This window comes from Dipodomys spectabilis, unplaced genomic scaffold (assembly GCF_019054845.1).
Source record: "Dipodomys spectabilis isolate Male_0828 unplaced genomic scaffold, ASM1905484v1 ptg000148l, whole genome shotgun sequence".
Classification (NCBI taxonomy): domain Eukaryota; kingdom Metazoa; phylum Chordata; class Mammalia; order Rodentia; family Heteromyidae; genus Dipodomys; species Dipodomys spectabilis.
In genome coordinates, this window is record NW_024870825.1 from 3,855,305 (window position 1) to 3,867,921 (window position 12,617).

Below are 12,617 nucleotides of genomic sequence, written 5' to 3' on the forward strand. Positions count from 1 at the left end.
TATTCTCTCCAATATACTTAGCTCATCTCAGTAATTTGCCCCAAGTCTTTTGACTCTTAGGAGTCAATCTCTCCTAACATAAAACACCTTTGTGTTCTACAGATGGTGGGTGGCAAGGTGCCCTGGTCAGTGCATCAGAATCTAATCTGTAATATGCTTGCAAATTGGTAGTATAGTCAACCCCAGACTAGAGTTCCAAAGACCATTATTAATCAATCCAGATTAATCCAAGCTCTTTTCACACACCTTTCATCCAATATCAGTGACAAACACGTAGTCATAAATAATAATAGATTGTATTAAATGAGAATTTACCCCATGTTTGATAGTCCTCTACATGAACTATCTTTTGGCCTTCATAGCAGCTCTAGGCAATGGACACAATTATAAGGCTCAAGAGATTGAGGCTTAGAGAAATGATGTGATTCCCAATGTCCCAGAGGTGGGTAAGTGTAGAAGCTGAAGCAGAGCCCAGGCAGTCTGGGTTCAAAGCCAGTGTCTGAATGACTGCTCTATCACCTCAATGGCTCAGGAGATGCTCTCCGAGCACCAGGAACAGTACCCAAGACCAAATTCATGGCTGTGTTACATAGGCAGCTCTGAAGCAAGCAGGTGGGAAGAGGGTTGGATGGAAGCCCTGGAGAATCCCTACACAAAATTTGGGAATAAAGAGTGTGATAGAACCCACAAACTTCTGTTCCTCTGAAAGAGGATGTGTTCAGTGAAAAGAAAGAGTTGGTGGGCCAGCTGTTTGCACTGAGGAACAAGCAAGCTGCTCCGAAGTGTGACCTTGGGCAACTTTCTTGACTACTTAAAGCCCTTGGATATTCACCTCTAAAGTAGGGCTGAAGTGAGAAAATCTGTCTGCAGAACTTTGCTCAGGATCTAGCACCATGTCCCTGCACGTGTCCATTTTGTGATTCTGACCATTATCATTCCACTGTATCACCAACTGAAAAGAGCCAAAACCCACTGCAAAGCCCCTTTCAGCTACCTGTGACATGGCAAGCATGTGGAGGAGATTTTATCCCTAAGCACGGAGATAGCACAGAACCACAGTGACAGAGCCGTTCTCCCAAGCCTATGCTGAGGAATGGGCACAGTGAATGAGCTCAAGTTTCTCCTCTTGTTTCTGCTTTTGTACTTTCTGCTTTTGTACTTTCGCATCCTAGAAACTGCAAAGTAGAGGAGTACCATTGGCAGGAGGAAAAGGGCAACCAACTCAAACAGACCCTGATTAATCAGGCTCGAGAACAGGCCATAATTTACTCTACAATGGTCTCTAATGGGAGTGGGGGTAGGGCAAGAACAGAAGCAGGGGAAACAGATGCCCGTTAAAGTTTCTCATCAAAAACCTAATGAACCATTCTTTATGAATGCTATGGTGTTTTATAATCTAAACTTCTTTTAAATGTCTAGGTCCAGAGCCAGCTCTCTCTCTGGCTCTGGCTCTCTTTGTCTCTGTCTCTGTAAGTCTCTCTGTCTCTCAGTCTCTCTGTCTCTGTCTCTGTCTCTGTTTCTGTCTCTTGCCAAGAGAAGTGTTGCTATCTTTGCCACTGCTGATCTTTGTTATTCTTTGATTGGAAAAAAAAAAAAATAAAGCCAAAATAGATGGGCCTTAAATGTAACACTTGAATTCACCATCTCCTGTTATATATTAGTTGAAGAGGATTTTGGAAAATACACAGAGATATTATATGTAAATCAATATTTTTTTCTTTCTCATTCAAACCATGAATACTGACTAGCTAATTTTCATGGCATTCCCCATCAGTGAGCTTTATTACCTGTTCCAATTCAATTCTTCCTCAGCGTTTTAATCAGCCTAGATGATTTTACTTTATCTCCATGAAATTGTTTTTGCCAGCATCCTACATTTTGTTTAGATTTTCTTGCCATAGCTGGATACAACCTGCACTGGCATTCAGGTGCAATGGAATGGGGCAAGTAAGATGAAGACTGGCACAAGGCCTTGGTATGAGCTAATGTGAATGCTTAGAGGGAAAGGTCAAGGAAGTACAAACCAGCGGGGAAGACCAAGGGAACAGTTAGTGGGTTCATGCAACTACAAAGGCAATAGCATAGATAAAACTTGGGTAACAAATTACAATTAGTGAACTCAACAGATGCAGAAGATTGTCCCTCCAAAATGACTTTGCATACCCCATTTCATCATCTTCATGTAGGTCATGTTGAAGATGACTTTGTCTGTGTGACTTGCTAGCAGGAGTTAATCTGTTTGTGCTGCTGTAACAGAATACTGTACCCAAAACAGGGTACTTTATTAAAACAAACAAAACAATTTATTTAACTTAAATTTCTGAAGGTCCCAAGGCATGGGACCAACATGGGGGGGGGGGGGGTTGTGGATGTTGTTCCAACAGTGAGGCTTTAACTCAGGCCTTGCCCTCTTGCTTAGGTTTTCTGCTCAAGTCTGGGACTCTACTACTTCAGCCACAGCTCTACTTCTCAGCATCAGTTTTTAATGAGAGGCTCAGGGCAGCTACCATTATGCAATGAAAAGAAAGGCAAGAAACCTGGGAAGGTCGGGCTTTTTTTCTTTTTTTTTTTTACAATACTGGGGTTGAATTCATATTCTTGCACTTGCTAAGCCAGAGCTCTATATTCCTGAAAAACCTGACCCATTCTTCCTTACCAGTATTAACCAGTACAGTCATTACCTAACCATCTCTCACTTGACAGCAACTCTTAAAGGTCCTCCAACCTCTCAGCACCATTACATTGAGGACCAAGCTTCTTAGCACATAGACCATCTCCAAATCATAGTAGCAGGCATGATAAGCAGAGGCTTGTCATATATGTACATAGTTAGACTTGCCCTTTGGGTATCTACCGGTACCATGAGATGAGCCTGTGAGAGGAGTATTAGGTCAAATGGGGCAAGAGACAAATGGACCATATCTATGGCTTGGAACAAGCCTGGACAAACTTAGCAAGTTCTTTCTGGCCTCAGAGCCTCCACAAGTGTTGTTTCTTTGACCTAAATTACATTTCCTAATCTGAATGCTTTCTCATGTTTCCAGTCTGAACCCAATTGTCAGTTTCACGGGGGCCCTTCCAAGACTCTCCTCCCATCTAAATTACGCCTGCCCCTACATTAACTCTTCCTTAATGTACTAGGTTATTTTCCTTCATTGAACCACAGTTTGTTTCTATGTCCCATGTTTGTCTCTTCCATCAGATTGCTAGAATGAAGTATACCAAGTTCTCTTCCTGGAGACTCTCACTACTTCAGAGATGACATACAGTTCTTCTCCCAAGTAGCTTTGAATCCAGATGTAGGCTAGAGCCACTTAATTATTTTCTGTCTATGGTTAGAATGGACCTGGGAGATTGAACCATAGTGGATGGCAAAATTTAGTGGCTTGAAAAGATAACTACTTTATTACTTCTCAGAGTTTCTGTGGACCAGGAAATCAGGAGGTTTGAATTGCCATTTCTGGTGCAGGCTGTATCATGAGGTTACAGTCAGGTGATGGATGCCCAGGGCAGGGCGGACCTCTCTCCTTATCATCTCAGGACCATTTCCTATGGTGTCTCTGAACAAGTTTAGATTTGGCCAAGTGATAAGTGTATCAATCACCAGTCTAAGCACAAAAAGACAACTCAGACACATCTGTGTTTTCTCATGGGTATGGCACAGGCTCTTGTCCCTCTTTGTTAACCTCTTCTCCATCTCACCTTGTGTGTAGTATATCTTGGCTTTGTTGTCCATCTCAGAACTTTCTCCAAGCTTGCAGAAGCTCATTCAGCCCCCATACCGCTTCCAGGTTCAACCAGAAAGAGATAGTAAAGCCCCAGGACAACTCTCAATCCAAGGAGAATAAAACCCATTGGACAAATGCCCAAACCTTTTATCCTATGAATAGAAGCTGTCCTTTACGCTTCAGTGGTCCCTACAGACTTTAGTCTGCAGACACTTCATTAACTTTTTCCTTCTTATTTCTTCCTACCTGCTTCCTGAGATTACCTCTTACTTTAAGCTTATTGAGAAAGCTTAAAAAATGAAGTTACTTTTATGGGTGATATAGTGAAATTCACACTAGTAATTGGCTGCTAGGAGCCAGTATAGAAAATAGGAGTAAAGTGAGTTAACATTAATTGTGCCTAACCATCATAGATGCATCCTCACTGTTACTATTATTTTATCCATTCTGATATACTTTGTCTCCCATATTTTAACACTTTTTAAGAAAATAAGATATATCTTTAATTTGAGAATATAACTATATTTGGCAGTATTTTTCTTAGACATATGTGAAGATTATCTTATAAATCTGGCTCAGAGATATATAAACATTGGATATATCTGATAATCATTATTATTTTAATCTTTAGAATTTGCTAGCTCCCACTCAGTTTCTCTGAGTCAAGGGAAAAAAAGGAAAGAATTGTTAGGGTACAAAGACAATATGTGGAATGGAGCTCGTGAAGAGTCCCTTAAAGCCTGATGAACCCAAACATCCCCCAGCCAAGAAGAAAAGTGACAGGAAGGATCCATTGGTCTTCCTAGTAGGTGTTGGGACCCTAAGCTTATAAAGGCAGGATTATTCTTCACTCATCCACAGCATCTAAAAACCTGGTTCCGAGTGGAGCCTGGTGGATGACTGTTGATGGGAACAAAGTGAGGGAGATGCCATCACAGTCAGTTCTCTCTGTCCTGGAAGTACACAAAGGAGTAGAGACCAATGATATAACCAGCATTGGGGGTGCTAATTGAATTAAAGAGGGTGAGCAAGCCTTCTTGTAGCCCCTTGCAAGGGGAGAACCCATTGACTTTGAATACCTAGCAGGCTGCAGGCCCTTCAGGAGATAGATAACTTGTATCCACTTCATCTCTACCTTTTCCTGTGGCTTCCCCCTCCTTTTCCTACCTTCTTGTGGCTTTAAGGGCCCCAGAGCAGGGCTCTGTGTCTTCCTCTTTCTCCTCCTGGAAAGAAACCTTTCGTCCACATGGACCTTTCTGCCTCCTACAGCATTTGATAATCTGCCCTTTACCTCATATCCTTCCCTGAAAACTTAATCTTCCAATTTCTCATCTCTTTAGGTTCAGCCCACTCTCTGGTAGACCAGATGGATGCATCTGGCACTTGGGGTTGTTAATGAGTTATCCTTGTTAAGGACCATTTATCTCGTAATAGCCCTTTCTGTGCACTTAGTTCACAATGACAAACATATGTTAAGCATTCCATAGTGAACTCATAGGGACACTGTGGGCTATTTTGTAATTTTCAAGGGGAACGCAGCGACATCTGTCAGACTGTGCCCAAATTACTACTATTAAGTGATTTGGACTTACTTAATAAACACAACTGGTAGATGACTTAAAAGAGCCAAAAAATTATTGACAATAAATGTCCTGTGAATACAACTTTTATGAACTTATGCTTCAAGCCTAATAAGTAAGTGGAAGTGGCACTTGGAGCACCCTAGAAAAGCTTTCAGGAAAAGAATCTGTGGGCCAAAATATCCCTTCAGAGGCCCTAGATCACAACATGTAGGTAAGTGTCCACCCTTCCAGTGGGTTAAGATCCCCAGTTTTGTCAGCAAATTCTAAGTCCTATCCTAGGTGACAACTGACTATAGACTATATATGCGTGTGTGTGTGTGTGTGTGTGTGTGTGTGTGTGTGTGTGTGTGTGTGTGTGTGTACAGTGCTTGTCCTTGGGCTCTGAGCTCAGGGTCTGGGCACTGTCCCTGAGCTTTTTTGTTGTTGTTGTTCAAGGTTATCATTCTACCACTTTGAGCCATATCTTTATTTCCAGCTTTTCATGATTACTTGGAGATAAGAGTCTCACAGCCTTTCCTGCCTGAACTGGCTTTGAGCTTAGAAGCTCAGATCTCAGCCTCCTCAGTAGTTAGTGTTACAAGTGTCAGTCACTAGTGCCTGGCTCAGACGATCTATTTTTAAAAGTGAATTCTGATGATAGCCCCATGGACAAAGAGACATGTATTTAGGGTTCAAGTGATCCTCATAATTTCTATTGTATTCCTTCTGTGCTAGAATGTGAGCTCTAAGAAAGCAGGGGCTTCCTTTGTTCAATACAGTGTAACTAGTATTACAAGGGCTCCTAGTACATAGAAGACCCTCAGTAAATATGTCAAATAAATGAACTGGGGTACCATGAAAGAACTGAGTTCAGAATTGAGGAGAGCCAACTCTTTTAGTCCTTCTCAGATGGAGAAGGAGCCTTAAGTGGCTAGATCCCAGATCCATTTCCCAGACCATGATAAATAGCCTCCAGTTCTACTAGGTAGACTTCTTCTTTTCTTCAGTATCCAGGAATAATGTGTGTGTGTGTGTGTGTGTGTGTGTGTAGTTTATATTAATATTTATCTGGAATCTAAAGTCTACACTAGAAGTTAAGCTCCGCGAAGGTAGAGGTTTTATTTGATCACTACTGTACAGCCAAGAGTAACTAGTACATAAAAGAAGTAAGTGTGTTGAATAAATGAGAACTAGAGTTCAATGACAGAACTAAGCTCTAATCCCCCATCACTCTCTGTTTGAATGGTATCAGGAATGGCAACGGCAGGTGTTCGGTGCTGATGCCTCTAAATCTAGCTAATCAGGAGGCTGAGATCCAAGGATTGTAGTTTGAAGCCAGCCTATGAAGGGAAGTCCATGAGGCTCATATCTCCAATAAACCACCTAGTGGTAGAATGCTAATCTTGAGAAGAAAAAAAATCCATATTGCAAATGAATAAATGGAAAATCCCATCCCTCAGAGTCTGTTCTTCAGATGATCCTACCCACACAACAGGTATAATTCTTTCTACATCTACTAAACATGCCTGGGTTTGAAATGGTTAAGGTGGTGTCTCTTGCTGATTGATGTGCACTTAGGGAGGTATATTCAGCTATCCCTGGAAGGTGACTTGTGGGACCCCACAGTTAATGGCCCTGTAAGCAGATCCGGCCTTTAAAGGCTTCACAAAAGGGCACACTCACAATTGAGGCTGTAGTCTAAATACTGTCTGGTACTGATAAGCCTGGCTGAGAATGCCTGTCCTATCCCTTCTCCAAGTCAAAAGCTCTTTGAGAGGCAGCCAAGCAGTACTAAGTGCATTATCTTGTCTAAGCAAAGTATGAGAAGTAAATTAAGATTCTTACTGACCTCACTGACTTAACATTTAAAAAAAAACTCTGCTTTTACCTAATATATAGCCAGTGCCCTAAAGAGAATCTCTTCCCTTCCCTTAAAATTATATTTAGTATGAAGAAATTCATTCCCTTCAGGAATCTCATTCTATAAAAATACTTCCATTTCTGCTTGCTCTGATCATTTTTAAATCAATCACTAGGAGCAGAGATACAATGACCTCAATTAGCTTAGATCTACCTATTAGTTTTTTGACCTACAAGATCCGTCCTAGGAGCTGCAGGTGCAATCTCTTAGATTTATGAGGGGAGGTAGATATCTTAAAAGAGAATTAGGATTCTCCTAGCTAGGAAGCAAAGTGTAGTTAGAGGCTAGGTGTGATGCAGTAGTAATGTCTAACATGGAGGATTTTATAGACTTTAAGGGTATAGATGCGATGTTGAGGATCCTTGGCACTAAATATTATCCTCCTTTTAGATGTCCTCTGCTGGCTACAATAGCCAAAGAGTTTACACACACACACACACACACACACACACACACACACACACACACTTCATTGTTCATTTGCCTGTCCAATCTGCCCTCTCTTTATTTCCCAACAAGTAAGCTTTTAACTCTTTTTGGACTAGACTGTCTTTGCCATTCCATTGGCTCTTGTCATGAGACGAAGCTGCCCTGACTTCATCAGACACATTTGATACAACTCTAAAGTCCATGAACTTACTACTGACATTGAGGAATGACTAAATAGCCTTTTCCTGCCTTTCCATTTCTGAATCACCTCAAGACTCTCTAACACAAAGTTCAGTCCTACCCCTTTAAGACACCTCCTCAGATTGTTACTGTCTTGTCCAGCCCCTTTTAAGTCCCTATAGCTGTTAGCTTCAATGTTTTTTGTGTGTACTCTTAAATTGGTTTTTTTAAAGAAAACTTTTAACTGATATCCAGTAATATTAATTATAAGTCTAATTACCAACATATATCTATATATAATATATAATATATATTATATATAATACATAATATAATAATATAATATATATTCAAATTTATTTATTTATATATAATTATATATACATATGTGTTATATGTTTATATAAATATATATTTATCTACCTGAATATATTTCTGGTCATGATCTTAGAGCAGTAAGTATACTTAAATTATTCTATTTGTAGTCAATATTTGCCATCTAACTTGGCAAACCCAATTCTCATTTTAAAACTATCAGCCAGCCTGATTTCCTTTCTATAAAAAAAGGTATACTTCAGCTGGGCAGTGGTGGCTCACACTTGTAATCCTAGCTTCTCAGGAGGCTGAGATCTGAGGACCATGGTTCAAAGCCAGCAAGTCCATGAGACTCTTATTTCCAAGAAAACACTCAGAAAACTGGAAGTGGCACTGTGGCTCGAGTGGTAGAGTGCTCACCTTGAGCTGAAGAGCTGAGGGACAGTGCTCAGGCCCAGAGTTCAAGCCCCACAACTGACACACAAAAAAAAGGTATACTTCAATTTTAAATTCAAATAATCATATTAAGGTCCATAGCTGTTACAGTGATCTCACTTTTAAATTCTAATTCAAAAGTGGATGGATGGATGGATGGATGGATGGAGCTTCGGAAGTGCCAGCCATCTTTTGGATAACATCAAGGATGTCCTCCTTTATTCCTGCTGGCACCCAGTCCTCAAGAGGAGGCATCCTGGAATAATTCCTTTGTTTGGCACCCTGGGTCAATTCCACACCAATAAATTTACTGTGGGTATGAAGCTCTGTGTGTGTGTGTGTGTGTGTGTGTGTGTGTGTGTGTGTGTGTGTGTGTGTGTGTGTGTGTGTGTGTGTGTGTGTGTGTGTTGAGGCCGAGGTGCTGTCCCTAAGCTTTGTTCCTCAAGGCTAGGGCTCTACCACTTGAGCCAAAGCTCTAGTTCTGGCTTTTTTAGTGCTTCATGAGAGATAAGAATATCTTGAACTTTTCTTCCTGGCTTGGCTTTGAACTGTAACCCTCCAATTTTACCCTGCTGAGTAGCTAGGATTATAGGTAGGAGCCACCAGTGTCTCTCTGAAGTCTATCTTTTAAAAAACAGAGTTTTAAAGAAGAAGTGGGGAAATTCAGACAAGTACAGAATTGGCAGGTCAACTTTAGGAAAGAATATAGTTGGAATTGAGGATCTAGAAATTCATCCCTTTAAAATTTGTCTAAGGGATTCATAAAAAAAAAAGTCCTGTGTTCACTCCCAATGGGTGGGCAGTTGTTTGGGGCTAGAAGCAGCACCCTGCCTCAGGTTTCCCTGTGGAAACCTGGAGTCTAACTCCACCCTCGGTCTTGGGTACATTGGAGCATTCGAGCTTGCAGCTTTCTGATCCCCATTTTAGCTTGGGGAGACTCCTAAAGGTCAAACTCAATTCCTTTCAATTTTGCATTGCCTGTTAATTGTGGCTTATCTAGTTTTCTTAATGGAATTCTAAACATCTTGAGTGGAGACCGTACAATTTTATCTTAGCTTTCCCTTTCTTTCTGTCAGTAACAAACATTCCTTGCTTGTGCCTTCTTCCTGGTAAAAGAAACTCTGATTGGTAATGTAAGGGAAGTTTGATGAACAGCGACTGGTTTGGGAATGGGACAAGCATACATTAGTCATTCAAAGCTGTGGAAAAGCCTTCATTACTTTTCCTGTCCAACGCAGACAGCACACCCTTGTGGAGATATAAGAATATTTACGATAAAATATGCTTCGTATTCTAGGGTGATTTCTAGCTTTCTATTTGATGACGGCTTCCTACTGGACTTAATGGAAAAGTAAACGATGTTGTATTTGTTGTAGACTACAGAGGCAGGATGTGTCTAGCTCAGTGAGTTCAGTCACATTTATTGCACTTTGTGTAATAACTAAATGAAAAAGACAGGATTTTTACCTCCAGGTGTTCACAGATTACAGGTGAGACCCAGAAGTGGGCAGACATTAGTTATGCCAATCTCCTCTTCCCCAGTGATGCCTTCTGCCAGGGGTTTTAGAGAAGGACTAAAATGTCCTAACATCTTGAAGCATCTTTGGCCCCTTGGCTCTATCTCTTGTTCTTGCCCAACTCTATCTACCCCAAACAAGCATCTTACTTCAAATTTAACCAAGTGGCTGAGGACCTCTCAGTTGCTTCTTTGTGTTACTTCATTAATAACATCCCTCATATCAATATTATTTATTTGCTATCCCATAAATCCAATCCACCCTGATATACATGATGAATAAAGTACTTTAAGTGATTCCTGAAGTGCTTTATCTCTTTCCTGGGAGCTTGAGAGAGGCAGTTCCAAATTACCTAGGACAAGAAGATGTGCTTTGATTTTCAAGTAGTGACAGTTGAAGTTTTATTGCCCTGTGGGCCAGCTCATCAGAATTTGTTGTCTTCTACCTTGAGTTCTTGGTTAGTCTTTAATAGGGAGGAACTTTGGAGAAAGTGAAACTTTTTATTTTAGTAATCCAATGAGAGGTATTAAATCAAAACACCATTGGGACTGAATGTAATAACATGAACCTCTAATTCTAGCATTTTAGAAGCTGAGGCAGGAACATCATAAGTTCAAGGACAGGCTGAACTAAAGAGCTAGACCTGACTCAAACAAAAAATTAAAAACAAAAAGAAAACACCATTGGCAAAACCTGGGTTTTGTCTAAGGATAGGCAAGAAAGATTTAAGAAAAGGTAAGTAAATTATTCCTGTTTTGTATCTAAATAATTTTTTTTTACCAATACTCAAGTCACAGTACAATTAGTAGAATAATTGTCTTGTATGATTGCAGATATCATAGACAAAACAAACCTAGCACCTAAGGATAGAAAGGAATGTTTGTACTTAGAATCTCTAAAGCATCTCTAAAATATAAATATATATATATATATATATGTGTGTATATATATATCTATGTATATAGATATATAGATATATATATATCAGATATCTCAGTACACATGATCTGGTTCAAATAATGGGGGTAGGAGAGTATCTCCTACCAAATTACCAAAATTATCAAATTAACAGTATCAGTTCAGAAATTGAATTTCCTCTTTTTTGTTATTTTAGAGAATAAATATGCACATCCAAGCAGGAATGAGGGACGGGCACTCTCTTAACCAGCACAGCAGACTAAGAAGGAGCCAGGTGCTAACTTTGGGCAGCAAAACAGCTGGATTTCTTTCCAGCTTCACTACCATCCTCCCCTTCTTCATCCCCATTAAAAATCAACAGAATGTTTTTACTATAGCTAATGGCTAAAGAATGAGAGCAGATGGAATGAGAACAGATGCACAGTCTTTGTACATTTTATGTTTTGATCAGCCTGACTCTCAACTCTTCTTCCTTAAGCCCCATCTATAAACCATTGCCAATTGCCCCCGCCTCCCTTTTTCTAAAGCATCCTAATGAAAGTTTCAAGCCAGGACTGAGAAAGGATTTGTACTGGCTCTCTCCCATAGATCCTTAACTATCTTTGCCCCTGCTTCCTGCAGGCAGAAATGAATTCAAAGCAACTTGTATAGGAGCAGCTGCCTCATTCTCCTCCCAAGCCCAGTCACATTCTGTTGTTCATTCTTGGGCAATATTTCAGAAGCTTACTCAACCTGCCTTTCACTTCCCCCACCTCCTACCTCTGCCCCCAAACAAGACATTAGGAAGGAAACATGAGAGATTGTATTTTGGCCTAATTGAACAATAGCCCTTATTTCATCTTGAGAAAGATAAATGGGCTGTCCACCTTCACTTCTCACTTTATCTGTAATGAGGTTTCTCTCTCTCAACTGTTTACTAAAGTATTAAAAAGCACTTTGCAGTGCCTGCTGCTATATTCCATCAAACAGAGTCAATAAAACAGATGAAGACATATGAGAAAGCGAGCAAGATAAGGTGCCTTTTATGAAAGTTCACATTCTAAAACTATTGGAACTGCTTGCCCTCTCTGAATTCAGTGGGAAATACACAGCCTTTTCCTTTCTGGTAGCAAAGAGGTTTCTTTGTTTGTTTAATGTTTATCTTTTTACATAGGGCAGGAGAACACATGATAGGCTTTTCCAGGGTCAAGCCAAGCTGGGTAATGGTCCTCTTTAATGACTAAGAGGTATGAAATTGCTAGAGTTCTGAAATCCTAATAGGCTATTAACATCTCTATAGCAGATATATTTTTGTGGAGTTTGCCTGTCACCCACAGTGGTGAGCTGTGCATCTGTTCTTACTCTGTCTTCAACATATTCAAATGTTGAGAACTACAAAGGTGAACATTGGGAATTGGAAGGACTGGGTGCAGACCCTCCTCAGAGTTTTGACATGCTCTATGAAGTGTACCTAATTTCTTCCTTTATATTCTACACTGATACATATTCCATTTTCGGAAACAATCAACTATATGATGTATTGAAATTTTATGTAAGAATTAAATATGGATTTTTTTCAGTCATAGGGCATGAACTCAGGGCCTCAGTGCTGTCCCTTAACTCTTATGCTCAA

General features: G+C 40.2%; 1 long non-coding RNA gene across 1 annotated transcript; it reads left to right on the forward strand.

Moving 5' to 3' along the window:
- Nucleotides 1-410: 410 nt before the first annotated feature.
- On the forward strand, nt 411-12,204 carry LOC122118385. Its single transcript, XR_006149338.1, has 3 exons — nt 411-446; nt 11,204-11,279; nt 12,159-12,204. It is a non-coding gene; the product is annotated as an uncharacterized LOC122118385 (long non-coding RNA).
- Nucleotides 12,205-12,617: the final 413 nt, after the last annotated feature.